General features: G+C 39.9%; 1 protein-coding gene across 2 annotated transcripts in view; it reads right to left on the bottom strand.

The window, feature by feature from the left end:
- The window catches only part of LOC108702965 (protein TANC1), a 131,608-nt gene extending 115,110 nt beyond the window's left edge, over positions 1-16,498 (bottom strand). For both annotated transcript variants that reach the window (XM_018238793.2, XM_018238794.2), the window contains exon 1: positions 16,367-16,498. The gene's annotated coding sequence lies outside the window, so the exon portion shown is untranslated. The remainder of the gene's footprint in view (positions 1-16,366) is intronic.
- Positions 16,499-17,496: the final 998 nt, after the last annotated feature.

Here is a 17,496-nt window from a genome sequence, read left to right as displayed (position 1 = left end):
TCTTCTGATGCCTTCCCCTAATTCAGACCATTGCGCCCAATGTTTCTGCCGTTCTTCCAAAGTGCTGCTGTTTTTCCAAATGCACTCGCACTTCCACAGCTTTTGCACCCTTTCGTTGCATGCACTCTCAAGCTTCCACGCATGTGCACTAGCTGCTCCTCCCCGATTGCTCTCTTCTGCGCTAACAGTGGGGGCAACGTAGTCGGCTCTGTTGCCTAGGAAGCCGGGCGACTTGACCCAGCACTACCTGGAAGTATCTCTCACTTTTGTATGAACCCTAACGCTGGCCATGCAGATCTCACCCCTTGTATCCAACACATGATTGGACGTCCCAATCTTCAGACTAGCCACTGACCATTCAGATTAAATAAAGTAGTAAAAGAACAAATCAGACTATGCGGCCATGACAGTAATCACATAAAAGTTATGTCTGGCAAATTCTAGTGACAGTCACCCATTGATATTGTCAGGCAATACATGCAGAAATATTATCATTAGCAAACAGAAATCTTTTAACCAGTCCAATCGACTAAACAACCAATCGCCATAGTACAAAAATTGTCAGGATGATCCACATACGACTATATACACTGTGTAGAGGTACAATTTTGTGGCCCTTATCATTCCAGCACATGTACTGGTCCAAGATTCACAAACAACCCTGTACTGATTGGATCAGTATTGCAGTCAAGAGCCACCCAAACCCAATCACAAGCGAATAAAAAAGGCAAGGGATATCGATGAGCTCTCTTACGGTTTGCCTGCCACTGGGAAATAATCCCATTTGATATAAACCCTGGGCAACTGGGTACTTTCAATCATGATAAAAAACTCTAATCTAAAACTCGTATGCTGTGAGGTTATTTTTCTGTACCATGTAGGAATGAATTCCAGTTCTACTTGTTTAGAAGAAGCCAAGTAACATTATCCTTCCTTTGCCCTTGCATCAAGTTGATACAAATGTACTTTGCAGAAAACAAAATATCCTGGTTATAAATATTACTGGATAATAGAGATAACTGGAAAAGTGACGTATTTACAGGCTGTGAGAGCCAGTTTTCACTCAGGAAATACCAGCAGGCAATGTGTGCAGCAGTAAATGGCAAGGCCAGCTGAATATCAGGCAGCACAGCAAAATGGCATTTCCTAATCTGACCATGGCTAGTGACAGTCTGGCTCACATTCTTCTAGGTATGCATAACAAAGTGTCCAGAAGCACCACCTTCACTATACAACACATATTTATTTTATAATTAAATCATTTCATGGACTACAAAACATAAGAAAATACCTTTCCATAAGCAATACTCAGACCTGGATTTGTGGAGAGGGCCCCGTCGCATTCTAATCTACATTGGGAACTCTGAGTTCCCCTGCTCAATGGCGCATACTCACACTCGTGGCGGGGATGTCAGCCTGGCTGGTGGGCGCTAGGACCCTGAGGCCTCGGGGTGACTCGCAGGAAACCCAGCCCTGGCAATACTGACAATTGTCTTTCGGAAAGCACTCAAATTGAGAACAGGTATGGGATATGTTATCCGGAAACCCGTTATCCAGAAAGCTTTGAATTACGGAATGGGCATCTCCCATAGACCACATTTTATCCAAATTTTTTAAAATGATTTCGTTTTTCTCTTTAATAATAAAACAGTACATTGGACTTGATCCTAACTAAGATATAATTAATGCTTATTGGAAGCAAAACCAGCCTATTAGGGTTGTTTTATGTTTACATGATTTTCTAATAGACTTAAGGTATGAAGATCCAAATTACAGAAAGATTTGTTATCCAAAAAACCCTAGGTCCCGAGCATTCTGGATAACAGGTCCCATACCTGTACTAGAGTTATGGCAGGTACTGCAATTATAACCATCCAGGAATCATTGTCACCTGGGAAATGCTCTAGTAATTATACAGTTCTGTTATTCATAACAGTATTGTCACATATACAATAATAATTGTACAATTGTGTGTGTAATTGTAATAAGTCAGCAGGACATTAATCAGACAGAACGGTTACTGTTGCAAGGTTGTGTAAATTGCCATCCAATACCAGCATATTTATGATATACTTTATACTTTCTATGAATAATATATCAATAAATTATTAAGCAAAATTGAATCAAGGGCAATCAAGGACTCATCTCTCCAGTATGTAGACTGTGTAAACAGCAATGACTAAATATATCATTGTCTAGTTAAAAAAAAATTTCTAGGCCATAAATGCATGCAGGAGACTCAGCATTTCATACTGTACACGAACCAAGACTCTGAGAATGTATAAAGAGGTGGCTGACCACTTTTTAAGCACCATTTTAAGCAACTTTTCAATTGACATTTATTTTTATAGTTTTTTTTTAGTTATTTGCCTTCTTCTGCTGATACTTTCCAATGAAGATCACTGACCCAATCTAAAAATAAAAGTTCTTTAAAGGACAAGGAAAGGCAAAAAAATAAAATCCCATTTTTACTTTCTTTAATGAAAAAGAAACCTATCTCCAATATACTTTAATTAAAAAATGTGTACCGTTTTTATAAGAAACCTGACTGTATGCAGTGAAATTCTCCCTTCATTTACTGCTGTGGATAGGAATTGTCAGACGGTCCCTAACTGCTGAGCAGGGAAACAATCATACTTATGAACAGCAGGGGGAGCCCCCACCTTACTTACCAGCCATGCAGAATGCAAGCAGCTTTGTTTATGACGATCCCTAAGCAGCCCAGACCACACTGAGCATGTGCAGGGTCAGGGTCAGGCAAAGATGTATAACAAAGTTACAAGATGGTGACCACCTGTGGCCAACTTTGAAAGCATAAATCATTTGTTTGATTAGGCTTGTGGTGCAGTAAGTTCATGTTTATGTTTAGTATACAAAATACAGCATTTCTAGCCTTATTCTATTTTAGACTTTCCTTGTCCTTTAAGGCTACAAATTTACTGTTATTGCTAATTTTTAATTACTTATCTTCTATCTAGGCCCTCTCCTATTCTTATTACAGTTTCTTATTCAAATCAATGCATGGTTGGTAATTTGGACCCTAACAAGCAGATTACTGAAATTGCAAACTGGAAACACAAATAATATAAAAAAAAAGAAAACCAAATGCAAATGGTCTCAGAACAGCACTCTCTATTTCATACTAAAATTATGATGGGAAAGAATAACCTCTTTAAACATAGTATAAAGCCTATGTGCAATATACATATATACTCTCTTCTGAGGAAAGCAGTACTGAGGTGTTTGTATTAAAAAGCTTAATTTAAATAAACACTCCTGCCCCACCATGCTGGTCCCAAGCGAACACACATTCTACAATAGCGATGTATACACTCACTAGACTTTTATTTATAGAATGCTGGGGATAGAAACATGAATGGGAGGGGGTAAAAATGAACTAGCTGGAATGTCCATTAATATGTACTACTGCTAACATGGTTTATTTCACTGGCACCAAAGGCTTCTCTTGTCTGAAAGCAAACTGTTATTTCTTATGATGGCCAAAGGATGAAAAATATGTTTAGCCGACCTTTAAACAGGCTCAGAAGCCTAAAGCTGGCCATAGACACAAAGATCCGATTGTACGAATCCTCGATTCATACGATTTTCGGACTGTGTGTGGAGAGTCCCGACATTTTTCATCCAGCGGAGATCGGTCGTTTGGTCGATTGGACAGGTTAAAAGATTTCTGTCAGCTGCCGATAATATCTCTGCATGTATTGCTGATCTGACGATTTTCAGTGGGAGACTGTCACCAGCTTTTGTCGGACATAACTTTCGTACAATTGCTGTAGGGGCAGAACATCGGCTGATCTGTTCTTTTGTACTTTATTTGATCTGAATAGTTAGTGGCAGGTCGGGAGATGGCGAAGTCCGATCGTTCGAGAATTCGAACGATTGGATCTTTGCATCTATGGCCAGCTTTACATTACATGAGCAGCCGCAACAAACATATCATTTTGGACTGTGACAAGTTCTGTCAGTGGTTTATGCAAATGAAAAAGAATAGCAGCAACTCACAACAGAAAGTAAAAAATAACAATACAATTTTCATACAGAATGTGATAGATTCAAATCATTCACATCTATTTAACAACCAGCTGTATCAATTACAAGTCTTTGGCATATAGGGTTCAGCAAATGATTGCTATGCTATGCCCTAGCAACCAGACAACTACTGAAAGTCCATGCTGGGGAGCTGTAGAACAAAAAAATGCTAATAATGAATAAAAAACAACAAAAGCAAACTGAACATTGTCTTAAAATACTACTATAGTAGTTAAAACTTTAATATACTGTAGGGGAGGACTGGCTAGCGTTACTTTCTTTTTGCCATGATGCCATTTGCTTAAGAAATAACAAATAATCAATACGATCATTAATTAACACAATCAGCAAAGGTCTTATTCATTAACGCTTATGCTGAACTAGGGGGTATGCTGCTACAAGAGTCACTGATTTTCCAGCTAAGTACCCCCATGGAGTGCAAGCAATGTGTATAGGGGTCGCTACCTCCCATGCTCCCACATTTAAAAGAGACAAATTCTTAACCTACATGGTTTGAGATCTGTTGCAGACTGCATTGAATTTTGCTAAGCCGTACACTATATACAGTATATCTAAATTAAATATAAACAGAACTCCAGCATGAGGATTTATTCAGTCTTAAATGGATGAGGGGCATCTGTCATTTTGGAGAAGGCAACTTTATGTAGTTTTCCCTGATTACTAAAATATCTCTACTGGCTCCTAACTCATATGAAAATACTCCAATAAATACATCTGGCTGCCTCTTAACTGGATTATGTCCATGTCTGCTTCTGCATTGGTCATTTTTAGCAATACATTCCTAATCCAAACTGTGCCTGACTCTTACAGAAAAGCTGGGAGCCTGTCAGACACTTCACATACTCAAGAACTCAATCAGCCTACTGCTTGTCTGTTCCAAAGTCATTTACAGCTAGGCTCCAATTATAAACACAAGGAATTTGGACAGTGTCCTAAAAGGAAAGGAGGATCACAACTCAGGACGACCTTATGTTTTACTATAGAATGTGACTTGGGTGGCCATAATAACAGTTTCCAGTGGGTCGGTAGCTGGAAAATGTATTTATAAAATACACTGCAATTTACTAATAATTACATATATATTCATGCCAGGCTGCCAAATTCCTTTTCCATTTCCTACCCGCAGAGTCTGGCGACAGTGCTCCTTTCGAGCACAAACCTGGGTGTGTAGCAAACACATTACATACGCTCATAGCAAAGTTATTTTAAAATGGTTTGGAGAAGCTCAAGGCAGAGGCATTTACAATTTTTAACATTGACTAATGCAGTAGGAAAGCAGCTTTGGATCACATTTGGGAAAAACAGATTTTCATGTGTTTTGTTTCCCCCAGCTCCCCCTAAGGATCAGAACCACAATATTTAGTTTCATTAATTTAAAGGGCAGTTTAATATAGATTCTTAGTGGTACCGCTTTGTTTTTTTTTTACTGTTTATTATTGCAGAGCTCCAGGAATTGTAACTGTTTGTTACTAATGTCACAGTGACACCAGCAACAGTCAGTACCAGAGAAATATAGGAGAGGGTAGTCAGTAGTAGACTTTCTTAGCTATTACTTGTAAGTTGCTAGAAAAAAAAATGAGGCCCAAGATGGAGGATGATGTAGGCAGCCATGACCACTTTGGAGCTTTTTCAATTCTATATGCATATATGTGTAGGTTCATATTTTTTATATAGGACAATGCATAGGGCAGCCCTTTGATGTAGCAGTCATATAAACCCCCACCTTGGGACACATGCAGCTAAATCCAGCTGGGGAGGGTTAAACCCTCTTCTACCCCATCGGGTAGGACAGGAGTGCCCATACAACAGGTTTTCATATCTTATGTAAACATAACAAAACAGAATAAATATCTGAACGAAAAGCATGGAACAGGGGGTGAATTACACAAGCCTTTTGTTAACAGTGTGTTGAGATCTACTGATCACCAGCTAAAGGTCTACTGGTAGATCCCGATGTACCTTTTGGGCACTCCAAGGGGAGGAGAAGGGTATATGGATCATGTTTAATTACTCAGCTATAACCCAAACCTTTAATTCAGCAGTATTTGTGACTATTTTTTTTAAAAGAAAAAATCCACAACTGCATTGCAGAACAGCCTCCCGGCTCCCAAGCAGCAAGCAGAAATTAAGATAACACACTCTCTTTGTGCTTCTCTATGAATTCATACATATGCTATCTATGATAAAAATGGAAATTGTGGCACCTTTTCTGTGGGGGGGGGGTTGTTGTTTTATAGCTGAAAGACTTACATTTATAAGCCTCACTGTACAGGGAGACATTTCTCTTGCAGGTACATGTTGCTAGCCAACCACACATTAGCCCAAACCTCATTTACCCATCTCTGTGTGACTCATGAATAGTGTGCCTGCCACTGTCACAGTCGCCGAAGACTGCACACAGCCGGTGACAAAGGGCAACTATATTACTACAACACAGCAAATTCTTTAGTAATTTGCAGCTCAGTCATGTTTTCTTAGTCAGATAACTCGTACAGACAAAATTACCCGCAGAGTTGCCCTAACACGTCCTCACTGATATTAGCTGTTCAGACTATCTGCGCCTCTCCAGGTGTACTTCTAAATCTGAATTATTTTCACAGGTATTTCTGAATAGTGCCAAGATACAACTGCTGGTATCACAGAACAGCTGAGGATCATGGGAAATGCTAAAGAAGCCATTTGGCAACAATGAACAGAACCCAAACACACGTGACTCCTAAAGCATATTAAGGTTTGATATGTCACCAATACTGACTGTCTCTATGATTATTCCTTCCACTATCAAAGAATAAAAATTTAGCCTATGAAAGAAAATATAATTCTATGCAACTTTCCAGTGCATACTCATTACAAGGTTTTTATGATTTAACTTTTATTTGCAAACTTAAGGTGGCCATACACGGGCCGATAAAAGCTGCCGACAGACCGAGTTGGCAGCTTAATGGCCCGTGTCTCGATCGGATGGGACTAAAAACCCCGTCGTTGATGCGGTCCCGCGATCCGACCGCTCGTTCGGGTTCGCTAGGATCCGATCGTTGGGCCCTAGGGCCCACGATCGGATCAGCCCGATATTGCCGACCTCAAGGTGGGCATATCGGAGGGAGATCTGCTCGTTTGGCGACATCGCCAAATGAGCGGATCTCTCCATGTATGGCCACCTTTAATTGTGCCTGTTTATTGCAGTTCTCTAATGTGCTTATTCAGACTACTGATAAGGCTAGATTTCCAAGTGGCGCCCCTATGCAGGGGTACTCAAATCGCCAAAACAACGGTCCTATGATTTTTAATGATGAAGTGGTTTAATGGGAGATATCAAAACACTGAAGGTCAAAGCCTCACACCAACCTCAGATCAAGAGCTCACTGTGTTTTTTCTGACTTCCATCAAACTGAAGTGATACAACAAAAAGTGTCATGTGGGCCAGAGACCTTAAAAAGCAAATAACAATATTGAATTATTTATCAAAATCTGAAATTTTCTGATTTTTTAAATAAAGAAGTTCTAACCAAACTAGAATTCACGATTTACCCTTATTTGTCAATAAAAAAAACCACGAGAAAATTTGGCAGAAAAACCCAAAATGTTTGGATTATCGTATGAAACCCATTGCAGACAATAATATCTTCAAATTGCAAATAGGATCTCTGCCATTGACTTCTACGGGACCTTGGCAGGTTGAAGATGGAGTATTTTCAGATTCAGAATTTTTGCAGCCTCTGGGTATAAATCTTGAAATATTTTAGGTTTTTTTCACAATTTTATAGTAAAAAAACATAATTTTTTTGGAGTTTTTAGCATTCAGACTTAAATAAATAACCCCCTTAGCTTTGTGGTTACGGCCACTCGTTATAGCTTTGGGCCAGACAAATACATGACACAAGGAAAGTAGATGCTTGTGATATTTTTTTTTAATGAAGCAGCCAATCCAAATCACTTGCACAATCACATCCAGACGATCATTTGCAATTTTATCTCCACCTCCTGCCATAATATAGAAAAGTATCTGTTTATTATATATGAGTGGGTCGACAAAAGTTTGTCTAAAGCCAACACTAATATGCCTTCTGCCAAGTCGGATCCAACCTGGCCCTACATGGTGGCAAAATGTGTGCAATAAAGAGCACCTAGCAGCAAGTTCTGCCTCTTCGTTTGCTCTTCGTTTCTCTCAGCTCTCTTGTTAATTGACTTCATTTCCTACACCTAGAGCGGGTGTGCTTTGCTGAGATTGAGAGCATAGCTGCCAATCCCCCAGTCATTCTAATACATTGTCCATGTGGCAAACATATAAAGAAGCAGAGCCCAGCAGGGATCAGCCTGAAAATGTCTGCTTTAGTGATGTCCAGGCTGGCCCGATATCCACACATCACTAGTCTGCTTTCACATTTTTGGCCCAATCCCCGACTGACTCTGCTTCATTTAGCCAAGTAGAGGTGGAAGTTGTACTTGTAGTGCAGTTTTACTGAGGTGCATAGGGGAGCGAATCTGCTTCTCTCAGAATGCACACATGGAATGGCAACACTCTGTAAAAGTGGCTTAGATTATTGGACAAGCAAAACATTAAAGGTTACTGTGATACTATAATCTACAATTAACACAGATATTGGTTTAAATAGTTTATATAGGAGAGTGTATCAATAGGTCATTGTGAGTTTTTGTATATGTGCACATGGAGGGGTTTAACTTGAAGGACTTTAGTCAACCCAGCTTAAAGGTTTTGTTCACCATCAAATACTTTTTTCAGTTCAGTTGGTTTCAGATTGTTCACCAAATACTTATTCCAAATACTTTCTATTTTTTATGTGTAACTGTTTTTCTAATATTGAAGTGTAAAGTCTAATTTTTCACCTTAAAGCAGCTGCGGGAGCGGGTCACCGGCTTTTTATCGCGATACCGACATGTTTCTATATAAATCATAGGAACGTGTCCATATCTAGGAGATTCTGCACCCCGAATTGTCCTCTAAAAGCTCCCCAAAGCCGCCCGAAGCCTCACAAACCATCGTTAAGCCGACACTCCGACACTGCTAAATAATTTTCTGTGTTGTTTCAGTGATGCTGGGCTGGGGGCCGCATAATCCTTCCATAGGTTAATTACACAAAGAAACAGTACTGCAGCCTATGGAAGGATAGCTGCGCCCCCAGCCCAGCGTCACTGAAGCTGTGTTAGCTGTGTTAGAGCGTCGGCTTTACAAAGGTTTGCGCGGCTGGGGCGGCTTTAGTTGAAATTATTAGGCGCGCAGCACCTCCTAGATATGAACAAGTAACTATGATTTTTATAGGAACGTGTCAGTATCGATGTATCGATTCTGCTCAACAGGGACAACCATAACAAATGTATCAACTAAATGTATCAATTTAAAACAGTTATACTGTTCTAAATTGATAATTTAGTTGATACATTAGTTATGATTGTCCCTGCTGAGTAGAATCCCAGATTTTCATTAATGGCAGCTGTTAGAATTGATACAATAGTTGCTGATATTCCACAGATACTGCTGAGAAATGTATCAACTAATTGTATCAACTAAATGTAGCAAATTGTAACAGCTCAGAATGCTTCTGGATCACTGATTTGCCAGACTGAAACACTAGAGACAGGAACATTAAACTTTAAACTTCAATTTTGGGAAAACAATAAAAAATGGAAAGCAATTGAAAAAAAGTATGAACCTGTGAGTGCACACCTTAAATACTTATGTTGTTATGTGGCGTAATGCATAAAAATGTATTCCATGGCAAATGTAAGTACAAATGGCCATGGGTATATGTCTTTATTTACAAGCCATATACACAATTCTTTAAGCTAATAATTGTGCCGTTACATGTGTCTGCCTTCTTCACCAACAAAAAAATAATAATCCTGCTGTGTCTTAAAAAGATTGCAAAACATTATCCAGACAGGTCTTTAGTCTGTTCTGCAGCACAATTCTTACCCCTGAAGGCACATAGGACATGTGCTAGTGACTACAATTGCTAAACACTTTCAAATAACAAGACACATATAGTACATTTACTTCACATTGTTAGTGAGTGACAAAAAGCACCTTTTGTATAAGGGATGTCTTTCACCCTATGACAGCGGGTATGAAAAGGTGGTATTGGTTTGTCACTGTCCTAAGAAAAGAGCCATCTCCTCTACATATATCAAATGAATAGGATTAAAAAGACGCATGTTAGATAGAACCTTTTTGAGGTATTTTCAGTCAGTGCAACCCTGTTTCAGTCACTTGACTCACCATGAATCAAATCCAGAAGAAAGAAGCAAAAAGCATGCACACTTACAACTTAATGTGGTTTACCTTCAAAAGTACCTCCAGATGTTTATTTTGAAGGGTAAAAAAATCAAACATTTCAAGGTCTTCCCGCCCTCTAGGTATTACTATATCACTGATGAAGAGGGAAGCCCTTGAAACATTTGATTTTGTAGGTATTTTGGAAGTACTTTGGGTACACCGCATGTTGTAACTGTGCATCATTTTCGCTTCTTTCATCTTCTTTACATTAACAGACATTCCTCCAAACATTCATTTGACAGAACCAAACTGGGAAACATGGGAACAAAGATCCGCTATGCTATATGTGTGCTTCCGTTTGGACACTAGTGAACATCTTAACTCAATTGCCAAAAACAAAATCATCACTGAAAAACATCTATCCCTAATAAATTATTGACACAACTTAGTGTGAAACATACCTTGATCAGTTCATTACTTTACAAAGTAAACATCTGAATAGAAAACCAACAAGCCCATTAATTGAGGTGTGTTTCAAATAATAGTAATGTTTCAAATAACAATAGCTTGTTCCAAATAATAGCAGTGTGGATTTCATATAGTGAGGTCATTCATTCTGTGAAAAAACAGTTGTCAATTAAGGCAAATGTTGTGCATGCTGGTTATATTGCATTTCTTGCTGAAAATGGGCCATTCCAGACAACGTACTTTTATTAAAAAGTTGTATGGAGAGGAGGAAACATATAAAGAAGCAGAGAAAATGATTGGCTGATCAGCTAAAATGATCTCAAATGCTTTAAAATGGCAAGCAAAACCTGAAAGATGTGGAAGAAATTGGTAAAACTACTATTCGAATGGATAGAAGAATAGCCAAAATGGTAAATACTTGGCCAATGATCAGTTCCAGGAGGATCAAAGAAGGTCTAAAGTTACCTGTGATACTGTTAAAATTAGAAGACGCCTATGAGAAGCCAAGCTATCGGCAAGAAGCCCACATTGTTGTAAAAAAAAAAGACGTGCTGAAGAGGTTGCAGTTTGCCAAAGAACACATTGACTGGCCTTAAGAGAAATGGCACAATATTTTGTGGACTGATGAAAGCAAGATTGTTCTTTTTGGGTCTAGGGGTTCCAGACCGTTTGTCAGATGACCCCCAAACACTGAATTCAAGCCACAGTACAGAGTGAAGACCGTGAAACATGCTGGCACAAGTATCATGATATGGGAATGTTTCTCATACTATGGATTTGGGCCTATTTATCACATACCAGGGTTAATGGATCAGTTTCAATACTACAAAATACTTGAAGCTGTCATGTTGCCTTATGCTGAAGAGGAAATGCCCTTGAAATGGGTGTTTCAACAAGACAATGACCCCAAACACACCAGTAAATGAGCAACATCTTGGTTCCAGTTCAAAAAGATTGACGTTATTGAGTGGCCCAATCCCTGGACCTTAATCCATTAAAAAACTTGTTGGGTGACATTAAAAATGTTGTTTCTGAGGCAAAATCAAGAAATGCAGAATAATTGTGGAATGCAACAGATGCCTGAAGTTGGTCAAATCCATGCAACACAGATGTGCAGCAGTTCTCAAACAATGCTCTGAGAACACAACAACTAAATATTAGTTAAGTGATTCAAAGGAAAGCAAAAACTTGAAAAAAATTTCAGTTTATACAGTGAATGTTTGCGTTTGTAAAGAGGAATACAGACACTACTATTTTTTTTTGAACAGCCTAATATTCCCTTTTCTTAACTTTCTGTAAAGGAATAACACAAATTTGATACATTTTTCTTCATGTTTTGATTTAGAAGAGAATGTGCAGTGTTCCCAATGCATAGTTACATAGTTACATACTTACATAGTTAAATTGGGTTGAAAAAAAGACAAAGTCCATCAAGCATTTGATACAGTGCCACACAAAAGGTTACTGGTTAAATTAAGGAATTTTGGCCTGGAACATAGTGTTTGTACTTGGATAGAGAACTGGCTAAAAGATAGACTACAAAGAGTGGTGGTAAATGGAACATTTTCTAATTGGACCAGTGTCGTTAGTGGAGTACCGCAGGGCTCTGTACTAGGTCCCTTGCTTTTCAACTTGTTTATTAATGACCAGGAGGTGGGCATTGAAAGTACTGTTTCTATTTTTGCAGATGATACTAAATTGTGCAGAACTATAGGTTCCATGCAGGATGCTGCCACTTTGCAGAGTGATTTGTCTAAATTGGAAAACTGGGCAGCAAACTGGAAAATGAGGTTTAATGTTGATAAATGCAAGGTTATGCACTTTGGCAAAAATAATATAAATGCAAGTTATACACTAAATGGCAGTGTGTTGGGAGATTCCTTAAATGAGAAGGATCTAGGGATCTTTGTAGATAACACGTTGTCTAATTCTGGGCAGTGTCATTCTGTGGCTACTAAAGCAAATAAAGTTCTGTCTTGCATAAAAAAGGGCATTAACTCAAGGGATGAAAACATAATTATGCCTCTTTATAGGTCCCTGGTAAGGCCTCATCTGGAGTATGCAGTGCAGTTTTGGACTCCAGTCCTTAAGAGGGATATAAATGAGCTGGAGAGAGTGCAGAGACGTGCAACTAAATTGGTTAGAGGGACGGAAGACTTAAATTATGAGGGTAGACTGTCAAGGTTGGGGTTGTTTTCTCTGGAAAAAAGGCACTTGCGAGGGGACATGATTACACTTTACAAGTACATTAGAGGACATTATAGACAAATGGCAGGGGACCTTTTTACCCATAAAGTGGATCACCGTACCAGAGGCAACCCCTTTAGACTAGAAGAAAAGAACTTTAATTTGAAGCAATTTGGAGGGGTTGAACTTGATGGACTTTGTCTTTTTTCAACCCAATTTAACTATTTAACTATGTAAGTTCAACCCCTCCAAATGAAAACCCAGCATCCATACACACACCCCTCCCTACTTTTAATTAAATTCTATCTACCCATACCTATACTAACTATAGAGCTTAGTATCACAATAGCCTTTGATATTATGTCATCCAAGCCACTCTTAAAGGCATTAACTGAATCAGCCATCACAACATCACCCGGCAGTGCATTCCACAACCTCACTGTCCTGACTGTGAAGAACCCCCTACATTGCTTCAAATGAAAGTTCTTTTCTTTTAGTCTAAAGGGGTGGCCTCTGGTACGGTGATCCTCTTTATGGGTAAAAAGGTCCCCTGCTTTTTGTCTATAATGTCCTCTAATGTACTTGTAAAGTGTAATCATGTCCCCTCGCAAGCGCCTTTTTTCCAGAGAAAACAACCCCAACCTTGACAGTCTACCCTCATAATTTAAGTCTTCCATCCCTCTAACCAATTTAGTTGCACGTCTCTGCACTCTCTCCAGCTCATGCATTTGCATGTAAGGAACTAAAAGAAAGGATTTTGAGCTTCATTTTTTAAACACATTATTCTGAACACATCTGTATTGCTCCTATTTATGATAAGCCCATTGGAGACTAAAAGCAAATAATAAATGTCCCATGTAGTAGATTAAGGAAAAAGCTTGGCAAACACATAAAGAACCAGTAGTGAGCCAAAGTGCTCCCATATCTGAGATGGAACAACCTAAGGCAAGAGGGACATTCCATAATAATCTGGGCACAAAGAAGGCAATGTGTAATACCTAGGTGGAAATGTAATAAGAGGCATTTTGGCCTGTACAAGGTACTTCTTATAAGGACGTATAATATGAGGTATTGGCATGCCCGGTTGTATATTACATTTCATTTCATTTTATTTTGCACAGGAATGTTCTTATCTGCAGACTGTACACTCAGAATCATGTTAAGCAACACAGCTAAAAACTTGGTATAACAAGCCCAGTTAATACATTATATTAATCTGTCCTGCTTTAATGGGTTTTATCAGCCCAACTATGAAAATGTACATTTACCTAGCTGATTTAAATAAAAGATGATAAAAGATGTTCCATGTCAAAAATCTGAGTTTTATATGCAGCATAAATCAAAACTTGGGCTCATAACTATAGGACATAACTATAGAGCAAGCAGAAACTATGACTGCTGGGGGACAATGACTGATGAGATATTTCAATACATAGTTATGACAAATGTCTTATTCCAGGAGTTCAAGGAGCCCTAACATGATTTTGTCGTGGGACCCGTTCACTGCTAGTTATACAAGTTCTTATAATAACATACAGAAATATGTGAATATCATTTAAAAAAGACAAACAGTCCCCAGGGCCACAGGGACTGACTAGCTCAACTATACTAGCCTGCAGTCAGTCAGAAAACACCAGGTCATCATCAATAATAATGTTAGCCTGAAGCCTGACAGACAGCGTGACACACAGCCACTCCCACCCACAATTAAACAATATAACTGTATGACTCAACATTGTCGCATATTTACAACTACACAGAAACAATCAACCTTGCAGTTCCGTGACATATATTACCTGTGGTCTCCTACCAGTATATGGTTACAGGACTTCTCATCAAAGTATAGCAATCATCAGGTCTTGAAAAACAAAACAAACTGTTTGTTGAAATAAGTAAAAAAAAAAAAAGATGTTTTATTTCTCAAGACCTGACAAGTGCTATAATTATTTCTACATTTGTTTCTATCAGCAGCCAGGCTTTTGATTTTTAAGTATAGAGTGCTCCAGTACATTATATATACATACATAACACAATATGGTTGCCACATGTTTCACCAGTCAGCAGCATTGAGCCTAAGTGCAAACAAGGCATCTGAAGTTATTTGAAACAAGAGGTTAATGGAATGGAATTCCCAATGGTTTTCAGGTTATTTGTATTCTGTTATTCAATTCAGATTCTTGCAGTCCGTTCATCAGCTGGCTTCTGCTATATTGTTCTAAAAGTCAGAACCAGGGATGCAGAGTTTACAGTTAAATAGACACTGCTCTCAACAGCAATTACATTTACAACTATGTAAAATCACTGAAAATGTTAAAGCAAATCAAAAAGTTGCTTAGAATGGTATTTTCTTTCATGTGCTGTGGCTATAAAAATTGATAGAACCAATTAGTACAGAACATTAAGGGTAAGGCCACACGAGGAGATTCGGGGAGATTTTGTCGCCTGGCGACTAATCGCCTCGTCTTGTGAGCAACTATCTCCCCGAACTCCCTTGGTGTTTTTCCCCATAGGCTACAATGTGAGGCAACTTTGGGCGACTATTGAAAACGCATCGCCGCGTGTGCATTAGCGCAGGCGACTTTGCATTGTAACCTATGGGGAAAAACGCAGAGGCAGTTCGGGGAGATAGTCGCTCAAAAGACGAGGCGATTAGTCGCCAGGCGACAAAATCTCCCCGAATCTCCTTGTGTGGACTAGCCCTAAGAGGGTTGAGAAGTAGAATGACAAAACATTAACTTTCTAGCAGGCAAATTCAGGACTGGAAACTTAAGGGAGACTTTTGACTGTATAATAAAAACAATGACATAACCAGTTAGCATTGCTGACCACCGCCGAGGAATTTAGGGAATGTGACCAGCTCCCTGCTAGGATCAGGCACAGAAATTGTTACCTCCAGGCAAAGTAACACAATCAATTGACTGGTAATCATAGGCTAACCACTGCACTGTCAGGGGGACAGCAAACGGGAAGCAAGTAGCCAGAAATGTGAGCCCCATGGCTGGGATGGGGTTAAAGGGCAACTAAAAACACAAAAAACAAATATTGCTCGCTGTTGCTACTTAAGTTGAAGATTTTTTGGTTAGTCTTATGCCACACAGCGCTCGTACTAGTTGACTAAGTATCACTTGAACAACCTCCCTGATGGCTACCACCCATTTGGGAAATGCTGGAGGGAGCCAAAAATGCACCAGTTATTGCAGCAGAAGAGGAAAGCAAGTGTTTTTGCAAAACAGTCATACCACACCATGCAGTAGTGCATAGCAGGTGTGACGTGCTGGAGGGGCACATCTACTCATGGGAGACTTCCATGTACCCTAAAAATGATGATATTGAACTAAAAGTCCCATCCCCTGGCCAGTAGCACCCTTCAGGTCAGCAATGAGTTAAACTGTGCCTTCCGGCTGCGCTTACCTCAGGTTGCAGTCAGGCAGATGATTAAGGTGAGCAGCAGGGAGTAAGCAAGAAGGTTACGAGGTAGAAGAGTTGTAACTAGAGCTCTGCCAGGACATGTCCCTTCCCCTCTGCCATTCCACAGTAACGGGCTCGCCAGTACAGTCTTGGGAAGCAGCTTCTTAATCCACAGACACCTTGATTCTGGCACGATGAATACACCCACCCGCAGATCCTTTGGTTTCTTCTGTCAATCTGATTGCAGTTTCTTTGGTGCTCAGGGTCCTCCAACCTCTTCTAGCAGCACAGCAGCCTGGCGGCAACACAGGTATGGGAGGATGTTCAATTCCATAAGGGAAAATTAATTTTCATTTAATAATGAGACATTCACATAAATAGTTTTCTCCTCTGTCCAATAAGTGGAGGGGAAACTGTGCACTAATGAGAAATATCTCCACAGAAAGTTATCTTGCCCCTACTCATTCCTTCTCTACTTCTTCCTGTCAGCACTTTACTTTCCTTCCCACCCACAGCTACACTCACTGCTCCCTAGTTCCTACCTTCATCACCCCAAAGATTCACTATGGTTTCTCCCTGCCTTCCCATGTCCACACTGTCATTACTCATGTCTGTAAATGCCTCTGCCCACACTGTTACTTCTCCCCTTCCTTCTCATGCCCAAACTACTACTACTCCTCATCAATCCTCCAGTCCCTGCACAACATTACTACTACTAGCCTTCCTATAGTACTATATGCCTCACTATCAATTCTCCTCATCCCCTGACCCGTATTATCACGTCACCCACTGCTTCTCCTGCTGCTTCACAGCAAATCATCACTTTTCCTTACCTTTCTCTCTCGCCAACTTTCTTCCCTCTCCCGCCGCCGCCGCAACTCTGTCCCAGGGCAGACGACTCTTTCTGTGTCGCAATAATACGGACTTCTCAGTAGCGCCGCTCTTTCTGACCCTCGGTCTCCTGCTCTGCCTCCCTCCCAGCTCCCAGCAGCTAATCCCGCCGGAATGAACCCGTCTCCCTCCGGCAGCACCGTCCCACCGAGCAGTGAGTGCAGCTCTCTCACCAGTGCACCGCCTCCTGCAGTACCAACAGCAAACAGTAGGTGGCGCCTAGTTATCTCTGCACAGCACAC

This window comes from Xenopus laevis, chromosome 9_10S (assembly GCF_017654675.1).
Source record: "Xenopus laevis strain J_2021 chromosome 9_10S, Xenopus_laevis_v10.1, whole genome shotgun sequence".
Classification (NCBI taxonomy): Eukaryota; Metazoa; Chordata; class Amphibia; order Anura; family Pipidae; genus Xenopus; species Xenopus laevis.
Note: the sequence above shows the minus strand (reverse complement) of the source record. Positions and strands in the feature narration are given on the sequence as shown.